An 18,581-nucleotide genomic window follows, 5' to 3' on the forward strand; every position below is an offset into this window, starting at 1 on the left:
GCCCATGCCTATTTGTAATTCCAGCACTCAGGACAATGAGGCAGGAGGGTTCCCATGAGTTCCAGACCTTCCCCGGGGCTACCTACATACAGAGTGAGGCAGCCTCATAAAACCAAAAAATAAAATAAAATAGCCACAGAACTGCAACGCTTAAGTAGATTTCCCAGCTCCACCCTACTAGAAGGGAAGTCAGTGAACCTCAACCTCATTCGGCCTGTCTCTCAGCATGGAGCGTCTATACAGTAAAAAATAAGGGGTGTGGGGGGGGGCAAGCAGCAGCAGCTATTCGAATGTGCCTTCAATTGCTTGAAGGGATGATTGACCTGGGTAGAGGTGGAGGCAAGGGTAGGAATGGGAGGTTAATATATTTTTGAATAAGATTTCCTGTTATCTGGAAACGTGAGAGAGAGAGAGAGAGAGAGAGAGAGAGAGAGAGAGAGAGAGAGAGAGAGAGAGAGAGAGAGAAAAGCTATAGGTTTTATTCAACCAAGACAATCGTCTTAGGATGAACAATGGTTAGTGCTTTCTGTGAAGTCACTTGCCATCAATGTGCTTGTCAGTCATTTATTCAGACCTTCATTCTCCCAATACTTACTGAGTGCCTACTATATGCTAACCACAGTACTCCATGCAAATATATAGGCATCAAGTGGACACTAGGTTTTCTAGATGAGTGTATACTTTGGATAACAAGGTGACTGCTGCTGCTACTGGCTGTTTAACCAACCTACACTTTGACAGACTTAGGTTCACATTCTCCCACGACTTGTGGGGCAAGTGAACCAGCAGTATAATTACTTTTTGCTCTGTGCCTCAGTTTCCTGCTTTGCCAAGCAAGGCCCTACCTAGCCCAGCACGAGAGTGAAAGGCATCAGTATTAGCAAAGTTATCTCACCCCTGGGCTCCCGGGTCCACAGACCACTGCTTGGTGCTATTTCCGAAGCTGGCTAGGCCCTCTGCCGCTGACCCTGGAAATCGGGTCACAGTAGACAAGGCGGAGTGTGCAGAGGGAGGGGTCCTTTGCGCGCGGCTACTCGGGTTTCCCTAGGGCCGCCGGATAGTCTAAAACTCACTTCGGAGGACTGGAAAGAGCGTGAAGTGGCTCTTTCGATCTGAGACACCCCCTCCCGGAGACATCACCCCCTCCTCCCAGCCAGGCGAGGAGTGAAATCTTAGAAGCCGAGGCTGCTGGGTTTGAACGGAATGCCGGAGTCGGTGGAAGTCGGAGCTAGTCCCCCCGAAGGTCAGCGAGTTGTTTTGAGTTCTCGTACCCGGAAAGGGGGGGTGGGGGAGCAGGGAGGAGAGGACGCCAGGGCCCGAGAGACCCCGCGTCAGAGCAAAAATTGTTTGTGTTCCGGAACAGGCAGCTCAGCGGAAGCCGCGACGGGGGCGGGTCACGTGCGGCGGTGGCCGTGCAGCTGCCGGGGGAGCCGGGCTAAGACAAGGGCCCGGCGGGGCGAGGGTGGCGCCGGGCGGCGGCTTTCGCAGCCCAAGGTGGGAGCCGCGTAGTCGGGGCTCCAGGAGCTTGGGGAACCCGGAGCTCGAGACCCAGAGGCGCGCGCGTTATGGAGGGGGTGGTGTGGAAGCCAGGGCGCTCGGAGCTCCGCGTGGTGCGGCGCGGGCGGGAGGAGGACGATGGCCGGGGGCATTTGGGGGGCAGAGGGACGCCAGCTGGGCTCCCTCCTAGCAAGAGCGAGATCCACGCGGAGATTGCGGGAGTGGCTGACACCCGAACAGGGAGGTGCCGCTCTTGCAGTCATCGGCCTTGTTTTCTTCTCTGAGGCAAATCCCGGAACGGCCGGAACAGACATCCCTGCCTGAGTCCCAGGGCGCCTCACTACTCCTGGGGGAGGGCGCATCCTTTAGGGTACCTCGGTCGGAGGGCGACAGAGGTGGCTTAGCAAGATGTGAGCCGGTGGCGCGCACGAATTCACACCCCCTCCCCCGGGAGAGAGAGCTAGCCACTCTGGGCCTCCTCTGGAGTATTATGGGGGTCGAGGGGGGCACTGGAGACAAACCACCTGCACCACTGAAGCTTATGGTAGCTTCGCGGCCGGTGTATTGGGCCGCGCACGTGCACAAAGTGGCGCGTAATACTCTGGCGTGGGAGGGTTAAGGACACAAACTTGGTCACCTGCCAAGAACCCTTAGGAACTCTTCACTTTGGTGTCGCCCTCATTCTCTAATGCCCTGGAATATACTCCCCTATTAAGGGGAGTCCACGATGCTCAGGTCTGGGCCTAGAAAGAGTGTAGTAGTGTGGGCTAGCCTGGGATGAGAAAGCCACCCCCGTTCCTCTCGCGAAAGGCACAGAACAGTTGTCTTGCAAAGTTTCCTGTACTCCTCCCCACACAGCCCAGTTGAGGAAGGGTGGCTCTTCCGGAGGTGAGGGAGGAAGGAATAGCCTCGAAGCTAGGACTGGTGCATTAGCTCCTTTAACTATTGACCCTGGAGCGCGAGGGACAATCGGGTCCCCTCGTGTTGGTGTTCCAGACACTACACTTCAGTCCGCTGTAGCGTCTGTTTATGGTCGGGGCAACGGGTGCTGAGCCAAGTCTGGGACAACAGGAGACGCCATTTGCATCCCCCCACCCCCTGCAGGTTGGCAGGGGCGTGGGTGTCGCCCTCCGCGGAAGCGCATTTCTGGCAGTGACACTGATTAGATGCCGTGCCGCTACGTGCACGGAATCGGGGTGGGCCTTCATCACTCCTGTTCACCACTCAGTCTTCTGGTGGGAAAAGTTGTGGGTACCCCCCCTCCCTTCTCGCCGCACAGCTGCCGTCTCCGGGGGCGGAATTAGGAGAACTCGTTGGCTCGGCCTGGAGAGAGAGGATCTCCGCCCGGGAAAGCCGCCGGGCCCGGGCCTCGAAAATCCAGCCCTGGCTTTGCGTCGAGCTGCCGAGTGCGGCGCTTACGCGCGCCCGGCCAGCCGAGGCCTGGTTTCCATCTGCCCCTTTTGCCTCCGTGTTAAGTTCGCCGGGGAAAACCCAACGATCCGTGCAAAGCCCCTCGGAGGAGCGCTACCCCCACCCCAGCTCGATCCTGACCGATGGAAAAAATGACAGTATAGGTCAGAACAGGCTGTCCGGGAGTATTAATGTGGCTGTCTCTGTTCCCGGTGCTAGGGGAGGATGGGCGCCTCGCCAGGAAACCGCCGAGGGAGGAGCCATGAGGGCCGCCTGCCCCTCTTGAGGCTAGAAAACGTGGATTCTCCCAGGGACCAAACAAATGTGGTTAGACAGCTACGGGAACTTATCCCAGTTAAATACGGATTCATCTTGTGTATTTCAAGCGACATCCCCTCCCCCACAATCAAATATACTGATTCAGTTAAAAATAAGGTGAAAACAGGTTAATCTGAAGATGTGAACCTTGCTATCTACTTATCATGAAACAGGTTTTCTGGTGGCTCTGACCTGAAGCCAATCATCTTGGTACAGACAATGTGTCCTTGAGGTAGAAGGGTTCCCGTTGCACTACACCTTCGAGAACCTTTAATTAATAGAACCCGAAGAGACTATTTTAGTTGTAGTTTCTATTTGACGCTGCTTACTCTTCCTTGCACACTCCTGCAGGGTTGTTTGCACTTAGCTTTTACAACCTAGGTTTCTCTCTTGCCTTTCTTTTCCTGCGTACGTGCGGGCAGGAGGAGGCCAGAGAACTATGCTGCTGCCAAGGCCGCCGCCCTCGGACTCTCACTTGCGCTCCACGCGGCCTCTGAGGAGGGGAAATGTAAACTCTCCGGGTGGCGCTCAAGAACTGGAATTCTGATTTGGGTCTGAGGAAGCGTTTCAGAGGCAGGTCAGCCACAGTTTGGAGGTGGGGGTTAGGTAGAGACTGTACAGGGCAATTTCAGAGGTGACCCAGGCTCTCAGGAGCAAACCTTAGAAGTGTCTGTGTTCTTTGTCTTGAGCGGGGCTGGCAGCCTGGCACTCACAGCTCAGATAAGGATCGACTAAGAGCCACAGCCCATCGCCAGCATTTTTAAGTGATTAGTCTACCGCCGGTAGCCACTTATGAGAAATGTCTTGTCTTTGAGAAAGAAAAAAAGCAGCCTTGTGTTATGAATTGTATTGGACCCTTTAGGCCCGTCTTTGCTGCCTGCACCTATCTCCCTACGGTGCCAGACATAGTAAGGAGAATCTTTCCTAAATTGGAATCTGGCCAATCCTGTTCACATGAACATTGTTTAGATTCAGGTGTCAGTAGAGTGTAGTCCGCTAATGACCGAGGACTTGCCTTTCACCCAGCCTCTCTAAGAACAAGGTAGCCTTGAAAAATCACCTAGAAAGAAGTATTCTGAAAGACCCCTGCTGTGTCCTTCAAGACCTCGCCGAGAGTGTAAAGGGGGTGGGCCTGATCCCTGGCCAAAACTTGACAGTAATCCAAACTAAATGAATGCCCTTAGAGAGCGCCGTCCCAGGGCTTGCAATCCTAGCACTGGAGCAGAGAATTGCCTTCAACCCACCTGGGATCCAGAGTGAGACACTGGGGGAAGTCACTCTTCCACATCACCGAGTTAGGCCTTTAAGGTTAAGGAGTCAAGGGATAGTTTGAGGACATTTTGCTTTAACTATCTTTTGGACCAAACCAACAGACCTGGGGGAACTTTAAGGTGTGTGTGTGGGGGGAAGTCCTTACCCCCCTCCTTACTCATAGGAAGGGAATACAATACCTAGCAAGCAGATGTGGCACTGGAGTGTTTTACACACTGGAAGCATATTCTTCTCAGTTATGGCGTGGACACTGAGGCTGCTTTTCCTTTTCTTTCACTGGCCTTCAGAACTGTTAAGCAGCTTGCCCAGAGCCCTAACGTTCCAAATAGACTGTGGATTGACTAGAAAGAGGACTGTGTGGCCTCTCCCACGCTGTAGCCTATGCGATTTATTTAAGGCGGTTTTTCTAAGGGACTGGCTAGATCCCAACCCTCCAAAGAAAAATGTGGTTTGAGATGCCCAATATCTTTGGCTGGTTTCTGTTCTGTTTTGTTTTGTTTTGCAAAGGAAGACTCCATACTAAGGTAACAGAATGTACGGTGACTCTGCAGCACAGAAAGAGCCAAGGGAGGCAGTGCAAAAGGCCCCTAGCCCACCTAGCCGCATAGCATCCGGCAGTCACGTCCGCCGGAGGTGACTAGGGCCTGGAGGTAGCCGATTGCTTAGGAACTCCTTATCGCCTATCTTCAGTGGTCCTGTGTGGCTTAGGTAAACGGCCACCCGCGGTGGTGACTGGTTCGTGCAGGTCCCCAGTCTCCTTGCGCGCCCCTAGGCTCCTCTGGTGGATCTGGCTAGTTGCCTAGTGGCGCCTCCAGAAGCTCCCGGCTTCTCTCCACTTGAGGCGCCAACCCTGGGATAAGCTCCCCTGCTTGGGGCTGGAGAGCCCAGTTCATCAATCTAAATTGGGATGGCTGGATCCGGTTGTTCGCCCTCAACCCAGCCCGATTACCACCAGCTCCCTATTCCCCCAAGCGCGCGCACAAACACGCTTCGCAAGCGCGCTCCAGGCCTTCACTTTCCCTTCCTCTTCCTGGCTCGCTCTGGTGCTTCGAAAGCTCGCGGCGATTGTTTGCTTCGAAGAGTCCAGGTGGGGAAGGCTGTGCCCTTCCCCCTAGCCCGCATTTGTGCACTCGCTGCTAAAGCCTGGGGCGCACAGCCAGGCCTGTGGACTCCCGTGTCCCCCGAGAAGTGGCAGCTGCTGGAGAGGATCTATTCTATCCGCGCTTCGGAGTGACACTGGAGTAAAAATAGGAGACCTGGCCAGTAGTGCCTGTGCCTGAATTTGGGATTGGGAGAGTAAATCCTATCTCCTACGAGGTCTGCCTGCCCCCCCAAGCCCCCCCGCACAGCTTATCCCTACGTGCTCCGGAGAGGCTGAGCGGCCTAGGCGCGCTTGGGGGCTTAGTGGTTGTGGGAGCCCTGGGGGGGGGGGGCTGTCCAGGCAAGGGAGAGAGCACAGGAGCTCTGGCTCCTCGAAGCAGAACACCTTTCTTGGAACCTTGAACCCCAGGGGAGCCGCTGCCATCTTCGAGTGACGGGTAGCGAGCTGCTGGTGGTTCTTTCAGGCTCCTTCCCGGGTAGCACCTCTTTTGCTTCCCACAGAAAAGATAAATCCGGGCCCGAGCCCGGGTGGGGGACTGGCTCACGGAACTGTGCTTTCAACTTTGCCTACCAAGGTCACTGTTGTCCCAGAGTGTGTCCCTCCTCTCCTGGCCACACCTCACTGGGGTTGAAGGGCCTGTCTCCGTGCTCCTTGGCTCAAAATCTCGAGTTTCATGGATAGAGGGGACATATTGCCAACGTCACTAAGACCCCCCCCCACGAAGTCCCATAAGGATAACCTAAACACAGGATTCCCACACCGTGGACTAATCCTTCCTCGCCTCCTGGGATTAACTGGACTCACAGGTCCATAAAACACTTCCGTTGGGGCCAGAGGGTCTGTCTGCAGAAACACTTTAAAATAGTCCTCCGTGGCCGGAGTCGGAATGGACACAGACAATCCTAAGACTGTGAAGGGAAATCATCTGAAGCGGAAAAGGGTAGGCAGATTCCAGAAACAAAACGGTGCAGCATTTGAACCAAATGACACTGACCCTGGGTAGGATGGGTAATCAACGGGAGCAGACCGGCCGCACCTGGCTTCTGACCTCTCACTCGAACGGTGAAGACAAACACTTTGAAATTTAGGGGCTGGTAGAGGCAGCCTCCTCATCTGTAAGTGGGAATTAACACTACCTCTGTCCACCTTAGGTAGGTTTAAGAGGCTGGAAGTGTTAAAGTGCTTTGCAAATGCAGCTTGGCCTGTCCATTTCACGGTGGTCAGGGTCTCTCCCACACATGGAAAACACCAGTGCTTTGTTAATTAAGACAGTAGAACTAAGCCCGCCCCCAAAGGATAAGGAAGATAGTCAATCCAAAAGCACGTTCATATTACGAATCCTTCCCCCTTTTACATCACTTCAAATTAAGTTTCTGAGGAATGGGAGAATCTTTGGAATGTTCTAAGAAAATTCACCATCAAAATTCAAGGTTAATGAGAACAAAAAGGGTCTTTTAAAATGGATTCAACCACATTTTAAGACGAAAACCGGAAGAATATAAATTCAAAGTAGCTTCCTGGCCTTGTCCCCTAATGTGGGTCTGGAGAGCAGATGGTGGTAGATAGCCCACCCACCACACACACACACACACACACACACACACACACACACACACACACTCTCACACCCTAGGTCCTGGAATTTGAACAGCTAGGTGATGTAGGTGGGCTGAGCGAAGACCAGGAAGCAAGGCTTTGACTTGGCTTAAAATGAATATGAAAGGAAAGACTTAGGCCTGCTGGTGTTTCCTGAAGGCCTAGAGCTACTCAAAATGAGGAGGTGAGGGGTGCCCTGTAATCTTCCCTGGAGGATTCAAGCAACCCTACTGGCCCGGGGTGGTGGCCAGGTGCAAAAGGGATAAAGGCCTAGGATGAGCTGTAAGCCAGCCTCTCTAATTTGGCGCGGGGTGGGGTTAGAGGTGGTGCAGTGGAGAGGCTCTGCTTGAGCTCGACAGGCCTTCCTCTCACTTCCTTGGCTACGCGGCCTCTGGCTAAGGCTAACCAGCCTCCAGCTCGCTGCCCTAAACCCTAAGCCCTTCCTGCCTGGGTGCCCACGCTGGATCTCCAGGCTTCCCCCTGCCTGGCAGCCTCGGCTCTTTCCCTTCGTGATTCATTTAACCTAGGTTCAGAAAGCCTGTTTACCTCGGCAGCCTTGGGCGACTCGGTTTACGTAAAAAGCCCCTACGCCAGCGCCGACCAGTAGGGGGGGAATTGTCTTATAGATTATTTTTCCTCCTGGTTTTTGTTTTGTTTTGTGTTTTTTAAACCAGAAGGCGAGGTTGGAGAGGGGGTGGGGAGAGGGGGTGGGGTGGCGTGTTGCTGCTGTTTTCCAGAACACTGTATTTGAAAGAGAAACAAAAGCCGTTTAGGAGGTAGCAAGGCTGTTTTTACATATAAAAAAGTGCAACGAATACCTAGGGGCCCCCAGCAGTGATAAACTAAACGCTCGGCGGATTTCAACAATTAGCAGTTAATCTGTTATCTGCGGTCACCAAACAAGTTCTAAGGCTCCGAGGGTACTGAATTCCTGTTCCAATTGATCCCGGATCTGTTGGGCACATCCAATGCCCATCGTTTCTTCCAATGCAAATCCAGTTTTGGAGAACTGGGTTTCCCAGGTTGGGGCACTGATTTGAGCCCTCATTAGATTCATTTAGGCAGTCGAAGACTACCTGCATCGCCGCTCGGACTCTCGTCCTGTCTGTTTGATTCAGAAGTGTCTATAAAGTGTTTTCACTCCCTATTTTCTCAGGCCTCTGAATTTTGCACGTAATAGGCCTCCAAAAAAAAAAATAGCAGTGTAGGACAGAAACTAAAGTGGCTCTCTGGGTTTGGAAGACAGACTGATACACAGCCTCGTCCTGGGAAGCCTATTCGGGTGCCCAGACCTCCCCTAGGGCCGCTGCAGCCTGCGTTCATCTTCGGCCTCCGCGGGCCAGGGCGGGCGGGGTAGGCCAGAAGGCACTAAGCGCCTGGAGCCTGCACGATGATAAATATTGCGCAGACAGCCCATAAATAATTTGCATTATGTTCAGCTGACAACGCAGGGCGATTAATTTTAATAGCTACATATTTGCCTGGGCTGCTGCTTTCGTAGGCCCGGTAATGAAAGGCGAGAGGCCGCCCTGGCTCCGTGCTCATGGTCCCGGAAGGCAGCCGGGAGGAATGGGAAGAAGGCCCGATGCGGTTTCTCCTCCAGGCAGTCCCCAGGGATCCCCGGTTCCTACCCCTCCCCCCCCGCCCTCTGCGCAGTGTAGAAGTGGGGTGCGCGGGAAGCCCAAGTAACCTAGAGGCCTCAAGCAACAGGAGCCACCATAATGACGCTGCAGTTTGTCTGGGTAGGGAGAGCCACTTGTGGACAGGGAGAGCATGCGGGGGGCATGCTCCCCATCCAGACCAAACCCCGAGTGAATTCGGGGGTGAGGGTCATAGGCCATTTTGGTCCTCGGGGACATGCTGGTGTTCTCCAACGCGCCTGCCTATTTGCTAGTGGATCCTTAGCTTGGCGAGGGCTTTGGTGACCTCAGGGCAGGAGCAAGGGGCAAAACAAAGCCGTGGGGTCCTTGTATCCTGTCCTCTTTTTTGGTTCAGAGTCCTCTTTGCCCATCCCGCACCCAGAGGGAAGCCCCCCGCCCCCATGCTACTGGTTGCAAAGCACCGCCCATGGAAAGGATGGAAAGAAAGGGTCCCGAGCAGCTCTTTAAAAGAGGGGGCGGGGAGGAGAACCCGACTGGGAAGGCCACAACACGGCAGCCGCCGCGGTCCCGCGGTGGCCTGGTGCGTGCGTGTGCGTGTCGATGTGTGCGTTGCGATGACAAAGCCCCGCTGCCGTCAGCAAGCTCCAGGCTGCTAAAGCGTGGGTGGGGGAGGGGAAGAGAAAGTAGTAGGGGGTGGAACCCTCGCTCACGTAGGTAGCGGGGAGCTGTAGCTTCTCTGGAGAAAGAGTTCATTCATGAGCCACAGGAGTCTCCCCGGGCCGGCCAGGTGGAGCTGGCCAAAGCCAGCACCTGTGTAGTTGCCTTTTGGAGCAAGCAAGTGCATCGATCATTACCATATTTTAATTGCCTTTCTCAAAGGTCATCTCTAATTATGGGTTGGGAGAAGGGCTGGCTAAGGGGTCTGCAACCCCTTAGTGTGTGTGTGTGTGTGTGTGTGTGTGTGTGTGTGTGTGTGTGTGTGTGTGGCCTCTGAGACAATGCTCCTAGCTCAGATAGAAATGCCATTCCGAGGGTGTCCGCGAGCGCCTGCAAGACTGTCACGACGTGCTGGATCCACGCAGACCCGGCTGCGTGCACAATAAAAGCCGAGCAGGCGGCAGAGGGCCGTGCAGACCCACGGGTTTTCTTTTTAGAAACGGTGGTGCGAAGAGACTTGACAATAATAACACGCAGCAGGATTAAATCAGGGCGGGAAGAAAATGCATTTTCGTTTCTAGGACTGAGAGGGTGTTTAACCCATCTGATCCCCCAAGAGCTTTTTTTATGCCCACATAGAGACAGGTGCGGGACACACTGTGGCTTGGGACAACCTATTTTTCATATTAATCTCTTCCCTTCTTGGTTGTCTATTACAGTGAGAGGGAACACTTTTAATGTTTATTCTTGTATTTTATAGAAAACTATACCAGACTAGCGGGAAGGGGAGAAAACCGGTTGAGGTGAAGTGGTCTTTTTTTATATATATAACTTTTCGAAAGTGTACGTTTTTCCTTAGGATGCTTCCTCCACACCCCGCCCCCTTCATTTAAAATCACTTTCAGAAACTCTTGAAGCGAAAGGCTGTACTCAGAGAAGCAGAGCAGAGGGGCCTCCGGTTCTTGGGACGGGATTGAAGCGGGTAGAAACTAGTAAAGAGCTGTCGGGTAGAGGTGGGCACCAGCCACACCGAGCTTGACTTTCTCAGAAGAGCCTGGCATTTGTGAGTCACCAGCCTGTTTCTGGGAATCCCACTTGCTGAAGCCAGAGCCTGGGTCAGGCGTCTTGGAGAGTTGGAGGGTCTTGACTGCCTCTGCTTCCTGCCTGCCCCCACACCTGGCCTCCTGGCCTCACCAGCAGCCAGCTCTGCAGGGAGGAAGGCAGAGCCAGATGACTGGTCCAAAGCCCCAGAGACCGCCTGGCTTTCTCCTCCCCTGTAATCATAACCAGATGCACTTAAACGCCTTTCATCAGAGGAAGCCCGAAGCTCTTTAACAGGCGGCAATGAAAACCTTGCAAGGTCCTATCAGACTTCGTAGTGGGGCCCTGAGCCCATTTCTCAACCAAGTCAGCCTGAGGTTGCCAGAGTCTAAGCTTCTTCCTTCTGTACCTCTGAGGTCAAGAAAGTTACCCAATCAAGTCAGTTGTGGGTGCCAGGGCTGCTGTTAGGTGTGTGGGTACAGACCCCATAGAAAGAAACAAGCATAAAGGGAAGCCAGCAGCTAGTGCTGAAGGTGTGAGCAGCTTAGAAAGTAAGGTGGAAGTGTTCAGAACAGTTTCTGAGGTACTCAAACTGTCTCCCAATGCCACTGCTCCCTACTAAATGCCAAAGTCGACAAGAGCAGCTACTGTAGACCCTGGCACAAAGTAAGCCTTCGAATGTTTGGGCAATAACAGCTGTGGTGGAAAAACAAGGTATGTTTAGGTTTAACATAAGAGCTGTGCCCCAAACAGTATTTAATGTCCCAGAATCTTGGTTTCCTCATCTGTAAAATGGGCAGATGAATGAATTGTACAGGAAGTTCTAGGAAGGTCATAATAAATTCTCAGTAAATGTCCCGCCTTTGTCCTTTAAGAAGGATAGGGAGGGCTGGGACTGTTTGGAATGCAGCCTGGGTTGAGGGACAGGGATTGTATCTCCTAGCTGAGTCTAGCTAGGTCTTGCTGGCTTGGGGTTTGAATTAGAGAAAGAATTGCATCTAGGACTGGTGGTTTAGTAATGGGTTCTTCGGGGCCTGCTTATGAGGTTTTGGTTTTTTTTGGGGGGGGGTATTCTTTACCTAGGGCCACCAAGAAAGGAGGAGGAAAAAGAGGGGAAAGGAGGAGGAATTGTTTCCAAATGTGCATCCACCAAATATGATGGCTCATGGTGTAATCCCCGTGCTACATGAGCTAACCTGGGTTACATAGTGAGCTCTAGGTGGGGTACAGTGTGAGACTATCTCAAACCCCCTCCTGAAAGTGTGCATTAGAGGCACAGGCAGGCAGCCCCAAAGCAGTAAACAATTGGAGGGAACCTCTCCAGCCTTCAGTGGATGAAGACTCCTGCCCTGAGGCCAGGCTGCCGCAGAAGAGTGGCCAGTAGTTGTGGTCTAAGAGATGTCCCTTCAGCCTTGACCCCTTGGTTGTATTTAATCTATGACAAGTCCCTCCACTAGCATTAGGCAGGGGAAGGGTTGAGTTCTGCCTGGTTCTCCACATTATTGTTCCGAATGAATTCTGGTTTGTTCCAGAGCTCCCCATTTCTTAGCCTTCCCAACCCTGTCCTCACCAGACGCCTACAATTCAGCCATTTTTTCTCTCCTCGTTGTAGGTTGTATTTTACTTGCAACACTGGGGATCAAACCCAGAGCCTTATGAATGCCGACAAGAGCCTACCAGCACACATTTTCTTGTGTTATTCATTGAGCAGGGTCTCTTAATCTGGCCCAGAACTTGCAGATAGGGGTAGTCTCAAAAGTCAGTTTGCTTCATCTTCTCCCTAGGAGGCTAGAATTACAGATAGGCCTTCAGGCCTACTGGGCATTTCTGTGGATTCTGAGGATCTGAACTCTAGACCTGAGCACTTGGCTGGTGAGAGCTTTAAACCCTGAGCCGGCTCCTAATATCCACCCCTCACCTCCAATGAAAAGACCTTTCTAGGTAGCCCAAGTGTGCTTTTGAACTCTTGGCATCAAGGGATTCTCCTGCCTCAGCCTCCTGGGTCAAATGATTCTTGTTCCTGCTCCTTAGCCAATGCTCGTGGTATTTGGGGGGGGGGGGGGGCTTCCCTTTAGTCTTTCACATTCAGTGTCTTGCAATCTCTCCCAGGAGGCCAGCCTGAAAGCCAAGGTCAGTGGGTTGCCTGCCTGGGGAATGGGCAAGGAGTAGGCTCCCCTTGGGGTGATTCAGCAGGAGGGCCTAGCCCTGTGAATAGAAACTCACTTGTCTGGGGTGTGGCACAAGTTGGACTGTCAGAAGTAAAATAGTATGAGTTTGTAAAGGACCGAGGAAGAGAATATCGTAAGCTGGGTTTACCTACCCATCCTTTTCATCTTCGAACCACAGAGACAGGCATTTTTATCCTACAGGAGACAAGAGAAATGGGGGGGGGGGGGCAGAGAATAGGCGGAAAAGCCAAACCTGCTGATGGAAGGGCTTTGCCCTCTCTGCTGCTTGCCTGGGCAGCCGGTGTAGGTCATGAGAGAACAACAGGGTCTTCGGTGAAGCTCCTTCCGGGAAAGAGAGTGTGAAATCTACTCTCAGAAAGGCATAGGTCACTATGCTGGAGAGGTTTTGTGATGCTTACAATGCTGTGAGATACATATGTCTGTAATCTGGGCACTTGGCACAAGCAGGAATTTCACTATGTAGTCTAGGCTACATAGTGAGATTGTTGCAAAACAAGCAAAAGAATAAAGACCCCATAATTTTAAAACAAGCCATTTTTATGTTTATGAGGTTTTTGTCTACATGTATGTTTGTGTACCAACTGAGTGCTTGGTGTTGTTGTGGGGCAGAAGAAGGTGTCAGATGTCCTGGAACTAGAGGTACAGACTGCTGTGAGCTGTCCTGTGGGTGTTGGATCTTCTGAACTGCCCACCTCTGTCCACACCCCCCCACACACACACATGTACATCTTTCTTTCTTTTTTTTTTTTTTGGCTTTTTTTTTCTTTTTTTTCCGGAGGTGGGGACCGAACCCAGGGCCTTGTGCTCACTAGGCAAGTGCTCTACCGCTGAGCTAAATCCCCAACCCTACATCTTTCTTTCGGTGGGGTGGTGATGGTGGTATTGGGATAGTTTCACTGTGTAGCCCTGGCTGTCCTAGAACTCACTCTGTAGACCAGGCTGGCCTCAAATTCATAAATCCCCTTGCCTCTGCCTCCAGAGTGCTGGGATTAAAGGTATGCACTGAACTTTGTATTATTAAAAGTGGAGGATTTTCCATCTCAGATGTCCCACCCTCCCTCCTTTTTAGATTTGTTCCTCCCTCGTCTTTTTTACAGTGCTAGAGAGAGAGAGAGAATGAGGCTGTGTATACATGCTAGGTAAGCACTCTACCAATGAACTACAGGACCAAGAGCACTTCCTTAATTTTAAATTGCATTGTTAGTGTGTGTGTGTGTGTGTGTGTGTGTGTGTGTGTGTGTGTGTGTGCGTGTGTGTGCTTGTGCGCATTCATGCATAGTCACTTCATGGTAAGAGGTACTGAAGGCAGAGGATAGCTTTTGGGTATGTGTTTTCTTCTTCCACTGTGAGTTCTAGGGGTCGAACTCAAATCCTCAAGTTTGCATGGCCAGTTCCTTGATGTACAGAACCCTCTCCCTGGCACTAATACTTTTGTTTTTATATTTTAGAGAGAGAGAGAGAGAGAGAGAGAGAGAGAGAGAGAGAGAGCTTGTGCGAATGCGTGCGTGAATAAGCCATCTAGTTTCTTTTTAACCCACCCCTCCCCCTTTCTGCATGGATTTAGCAGGGTTCTGTGCAGTAGTTCTCTTCTGCCACATGTCAGTTGCAGGGAAGGAAAAGACTAGCTTTCGGGGCTGGAATCATGGAGGGGCATCTTTATCCCTCCTTAGGTCTGGCTGTTGGCTGGGCCCTTAAATATACATCCCACAGCAAAAACTCAAGGCTCCCCTTGAGGCCCGAACTTCCTCACAGTGTGGTGACCAAAGTGAGTGGTAGGACAGAATTTCTGAGTAGCACCTTGCGTACTAAGAACAACTCCAGCAAATAAGGCTGAAACTAGACCTGGCCTTGGAGGTCATGTTGTGTCACTCCTGTCATAGCCACTAGTTGCCATCATAGTTGGCGTCATAGTCCATGAAAATTCAAGGGGAAAGGATATACACCACAGCCCTCAAGAACAGTGGCAAAGACCTTGGGACCATGGGGGAAGGGGTTTTTCTTTTCTTTACAATCCAGCCTTTGCCTCCTCTCCCAGTCCCCCCTCCCACAATTCCTCATCCCATTCCTCCTACCCCCTGTCTTTGAGGGCCGGACTAGGCAGTTCTCTGCTATGTATGTGCTGGGGACCTAGGACCAGCTCTTATATGCTGCCTGGTTGGTGACTCAGTGTCTGGAACCTCCCTGGGGTCTGGATTAGTTGAGTCTGCTGGTCTTCCTATGGGGCTGCTCTCCCCTTTGGCTTCTTCAGTTCTTCCCCTAATTCAACCATAGGGGTCTCTGATTTCAGTCCAATGGCTGGGTGTAAGTATCTGCATCTGTCTCAGTCAGCTGCTGGTAGGGCCTCTCAGAGGACAGCCATGCTAGGCTCCTGTCTGTAAGCACCACATAGCATCAGTAATAGTGTCAGGCCTTGGCGAGCCCCACCCCCACCCCCATTGAGATGGATCCCAACTTAGGCCAGTCACTGGACTGCCTTTCCCTCAGTCTCTTCTCCATTTTTGTCCCTGCAGTTCTTTTAGATAGGCACTCTTGAGAGCTAAGCTTAATTAGCAGTGGCTCTAAACAGAATACTCTACGTTCTAATAGATACTTATACCCTCCAGAGGCCTCGTAAATTATACGGGGGGCAGGGGGAAGCAGAGAGCTAAAATTAGGCCAGGGGAAAAAGAAATGCAGCGATAAGGCAAATATGGATTTTATGAAAAATAGAAAATATCAAAAGACAGCTCTCTCCACGAGCTTGTCAAGCGCGGGAAGGATGGAAGAAGGATTGAGTGGTGGGTCAGACAGCTTTTTGGCATTTCAGCATTGAAAGAGAACTAGGTAATGGACGAGACTGCCCATGTCTGCCGTTCTCTTTCACCTGCCATTGGTGAAGCAGCGGCCCTCCATTGTTCCAAGCCAACATTGTCAAGATTGCCTTACAAATAATCCCACACCCCAATATAAAGATATCTTTATGGCTCAAAGCTAGGAATATTGTCAGCATAGTTCCTAAAGTATGTGTGAAGGGGAAAAAGAGAATTACTTGAATACTTGCTGTTTGTGCCCCCACCTCCGATGTGGTTTGAAATACTCAGCACGGATAGTGTTGTGACTGAAAGGGGTTGGATACATCTCCAGGGCCCCAGGTTCCCATTATCCTTGTCTCTAACCCCTGAATGGAGAATTTGACTTCTAATTTCATGCTAGGGGTTTCACAGGCAGCATAATTGTATTTGCCTCTGCCTTTGATCTGCTGTTTCATTGTGGCTCTGACTAGGAGACAGAGATAAAAATGTGCTGGAAAAACATGATTTTGTCTGGCTTTGGAATCTGTGGTTATTATTTTCCCCGGGTCCCTTACGATGACACACCTTCCCTAAATTTCAAATCAGAGTGAATCATTTCCCCCATTTTTGAACATCCAAAAGTTCTCTCTGGGCTGTTGTCCCTTTACCTAGTGAATATATGATTAAAATTTTTTTATGTGTATGAGTATTTTGCCTGCATGTGTGTTTGTGCGCCATGTGCAAGGTGCACCTGCATAGGCCATAAGAGGGGATTGGAGCCCCTGGACCTGGAGATACAAATGACTATGAGCAGTCATGCCGGTGCTGGGATTTGAACCCACCTTCTAGAGAGGCAGTCAGTACTCTTAAGTACTGAGCCATCTCACCCTGACAAATATAGCATTTTCAGCAAGGATTTGGGGTGCACTTCTTGTGGCTCATGTTTTAGATCTCACTGGAAGTCCTTACTGAATAGAGAAGCCGTAGGTGACCCCTGATTTCCCTTTGCTGTTCTTGCCAGCACTTGCCAGTATGTATCTGGTTTTCCACAGCTCCCTTAAGGTCACCAGGGTCTGCTGGCTTAGTTTTTACAGTGAAAACAAAAGAAAGTCAGATTTATCAGGAGCCTTGTGGGTCAGAGCTAAGTGACACTTGCATGTAGCCCCTGAAGTAGCTAGCTTCTTAGGCAGGGGTCATCTTATCAGGTTGTGTAGCTTGTGTGTTGCACAATGATCCCCAGCCATGCCAGAAAATGTGGGCTGGAACTCATGGGTACTGTTTTCTAATTCTTACAGAGTTAACAAATAGGCTAGGGACTGGGAGCAAAAGGAGAGCCCCTCCCTGCCTGCCTCTGATCAAGAAGAAAAAAAGAAGATGGCAGAAGGCAGGATAGAAGGCAAAAGATGTCCTGAGAACACAGTACACTAGCCTAAGGTTCCAAGCCAGTTTTGATCAACTCCTTAGAGCAGTAGGCCCTACATTGGGTTTCCTTCCTTCCTTCCTCCCTTCCTTCCTTCCTTCCTTCCTTCCCTTACCCTTCCTTCCTTCTTTCTTTCCTTCCTCGCTCCCTCCCTTCCTTTCTTTCTTTTTTTCTTTTGTCATTCTCTCATCTACAGGCTCTGGTGTTCTTACCTTACTGGAACTACTCTCTGCTCTGGGGTAGAGAGGGTCAAGGGTAGTTTTGAAAGTAAGGTGGGATGATTTGGGGTGAGGCAGAGAGTTTCTTTGCTTTTTGAGCATGTGACCTCTAAGGTGTGCTGATGATGACAGGCCTTTGTGTACTTGGTCTAAGCATTGGAGGATAAGACCTCACAAGGTGGTACGACATCCTTATGAATTTCCTGTGGCCCACAGGCCACACTAAGGAGCTGGAGTAGCTTAGCAAGTGCTAGAGCGCCTAGCATATACAAGGCACTGGGTTCGGGGGTCCCAGAAACTTCACTACACACAAATGAGCACAACTTTGAAAGGAAAGGTATTCAGATGGAAATGAATAACTGATTCTCTCCATAGAAAGACAAATTTAAGCTTAAGTGCCTATTGTGCCCTTATAACCACAAATATATAGACCAAGAGCAGGGAGTTCATCCCCTTCATGAGTTTTCTCTTTCTGTGTGTGTGTGTGTGTGTGTGTGTGTGTGTGTGTGTGTCCTTTGGCCTCCCCTTTTCCCCCTTCTGTGCTGAAAATGGTATTCAGAACTTCTTGCGTGCTATGCAGCCTTTGTATCTCTGAGCCACATGCCCAGGCCACTTGCCTGCCTCCTACACTGTGGACATCCCAGCCCCACCCCCAGCCCCACCCTCACTCCCATACAAGGATTTTAAGCAAGTTGACTGCGGTGGTATGTTGAATGGATATCAGTTGCATCATGGTGACTGGAAATTCTCAAACTTTTACTATTCTAAGTACTTACGTATTGGTCTTTCTTTTTTCACTTTAGGTTTTTTTTTTTTTTTTAAATAGAAGCTTATGTAACGCACCCTCAAAGTCCTATACAGCCAAAGATAACTATAGACTTCTAATCCTTCTGAGTCTTACTTCATCAGAGCTGGGACAACAAGCATGTGCCACCAGGATCTGTGGATTCATAAATGCTAGGCAAGCACTTTACCAACTAAATTACCTCCTGAGGACTAATCCAATGTCAATGTCATCTATTGATGTCTTAAGGTGGTAAAGGAAGATTTTCTATGTCTATACTTTTCCCTGTCCTCATTATGGTGTGAGATCTCAAGATATTATTACATTTGTTCCCATATTTTATAATTACAATCACATCTTATAATCATATAGAGGTTGTTCATTGATCAGACAAAAGAATTTTAGTGATTACATTTCCTTTTTTTTTTTTAAAAAAAAAAACAAGGCTTCTCTGTGTAGCTCTGGCTGTCTTAGAATGCTGTAGGTCAGACTGACTCTGAACTCACAGGCATCTGCCTGCCTCTGCCTCCCAAGTGCTCTGCCCTATTTCCCTTTAGGGATATATTTAGGTATTTGGTGCTGGAGAAATAGCTTAATGGTTAAGATCAATGGCTACTAATCCAGGGGGCCAAAGTTTGGTTCTCACACACACATGGTAGCTCATAGGTTATTCAAGTTCTAGGAGATTCAATGCTGTCTTCTGGC

The 18,581-nt window shown here is 50.8% G+C and overlaps 1 protein-coding gene across 2 annotated transcripts in view; it reads left to right on the forward strand.

Annotated features, from left to right (window-relative positions):
- Positions 1-1,040: 1,040 nt before the first annotated feature.
- Positions 1,041-18,581, forward strand: part of Bcor (BCL6 co-repressor) — a 119,824-nt gene continuing 102,283 nt past the window's right edge. Inside the window, exon 1 of one of the 2 annotated variants that reach the window (XM_039099760.2) lies at positions 1,041-1,243. The gene's annotated coding sequence lies outside the window, so the exon portion shown is untranslated. The remainder of the gene's footprint in view (positions 1,244-18,581) is intronic. The other variant, XM_063280048.1, reaches the window with a different exon arrangement.

This window comes from Rattus norvegicus, chromosome X, assembly GCF_036323735.1.
Source record: "Rattus norvegicus strain BN/NHsdMcwi chromosome X, GRCr8, whole genome shotgun sequence".
NCBI lineage: Eukaryota > Metazoa > Chordata > Mammalia > Rodentia > Muridae > Rattus > Rattus norvegicus.